The following is a 1,953-nucleotide window of genomic DNA, read 5'->3' as shown; positions in this document are numbered from 1 at the left end:
TAAAAACAAAGCTGGAGTATATATACCTTACGAGTAGATTAGATGACTGTGTAAAACACTTTACTGGCCTTTAATAGTACATGACGAAAAATTAGATTTCTGACACGTTCAAGTACGTGTCTTTAATCTATCCTAATTTGAAACAGTTTTAAGTCTGCCTTGACACAGGTAGATTTTTGAGTCTTTAATGGGATGTCGACTGTTTGAGATGGTAAAGTCTCTAATGTTTTTTTACAACATTTTATATAGAGGTCGAGTACGTTATATTAAACTGATTTTGGAACCTCACTACATTGTCACATTCCATGTTGCCACCTCCAGTCATGCTCTATGTGATGATAATTATCTTGAAAATATTCCTGTAGCGTAGTTCTCATTGCAAAAGACTCCATAGTTAGGTTGTCATGCTCAAAGCACTTCCTCTTCTCCTGAGGCTTTCCACTATTTACCTAGTCTACGAGGACGACAGTTTCCCAGGCTTGTTTCAACAATCCGACCATATATAAATCCATAGTTTGTTGCGTACCATTACCTTGCGGGCAGCTTTTACCACTAACTTTTATGTTGGTGGATTCTCATCAGTTACAAGACGCCGCTCTTCACGGGTGCGATTTATTGCAAGTCTCTTTTTGGATGGTCTTGGGCTCCCCAGGTTGACCCATGTTCGTTTTTTTACCAATTACATTAAGTTCAAGGGATGTAATTTTCTTGGAAATTCTAAATCCCTGATCTTAACACATCTTTATGATCTGAGTGTATGGATGTTTCCTAAAAGCGATCACTAACCTACGAAACACCAGACAATGTCGGTATGTAGTTCTGATAACTGTGGTTTTCATATGACTTGCCGATTTGCATATTTGAAATTCTAATATAACATACTCAACTGTCTGTATTACTTGACGTTCACAAAACACATTAACTTATATAAAAACAACCGTAGTTTCTCAAACACTGTTCACTGTCACTAAGTGCTGAAATATTGCAAGATATTTATGAATTTGATGTCAAGTCTCGGGGAGCGTTTCGTATTTTTAAAAACTTCTATTTAGTGAAACTTCAAGTTGTTCTCATTAATATTTTTCAATCATGTTTTACTAGTAAAAATATTGTATTTACGTATATACTAAGTGTTTGTTTGATGTCGTTAGTGTTTGTAACCATAGATACTGACTGTTTTGTACATGTATATTAAAGATTTCTTATATTTCTTTTCTTTTTTTACTAAAGGTGAAATTGAAAATAGAATTTGTGACTAAAGGTCTAATGTATTCTATGCTGTGTACTGCAGTTTTGCCTATTCAGGGTTCTTCGGCACAGCTTGGGTCAACAAATCAAAGAAATACCATCACACCTCTTATAATGGTGAAGTGTATGTATCATGTCTATGGAGTTTTGAGTCAGTTTTCTACGTTACAGATTCTCTTTTAAATTTCATCTTTCGTGAAAAATAAAATAATATTTTAACTATATATATATATATATATATACAATCGTTAAACAGTTGGTCTGCCGTATAATATCGAATAATGAATTCGACGAAATGTCATAACATTATTCACATAGGTTACTATATGGTGAAGTAAAACGGACTCAAAACCACACAGTTACTGACTGTTTTATTGTTACAACAAAATAAATATGGTTGAGACAGTGTAAATTCAAATACCTCTAAAGCAAGCTAAGTAATTCCACAAACTCTAAGATATTTGTTATTCGAAAGATCTTTTAAGTATTCTCTTGGAAGAAGCACTAGTTATAATTAATACGACTACAGTTTAACTCTGTAGCTAGTCTTCATATAACATGAGGCCCGGCATGGCCAGGTGATTAGGGCGCTCGAATCTCCGTCACACCAAACATGCTCGCCTTTTCAGTCGTGGGGGCGTTATAATGTGACGGTCAATCCTACTATTCGTTAATAAAGAGTAGCTCAAGAGTTGGCGGTGGGTA

Source organism: Limulus polyphemus, unplaced genomic scaffold, assembly GCF_000517525.1.
Source record: "Limulus polyphemus unplaced genomic scaffold, Limulus_polyphemus-2.1.2 Scaffold6536, whole genome shotgun sequence".
NCBI classification, from domain to species: domain Eukaryota; kingdom Metazoa; phylum Arthropoda; class Merostomata; order Xiphosura; family Limulidae; genus Limulus; species Limulus polyphemus.
This window is presented reverse-complemented; position numbering follows the sequence as displayed.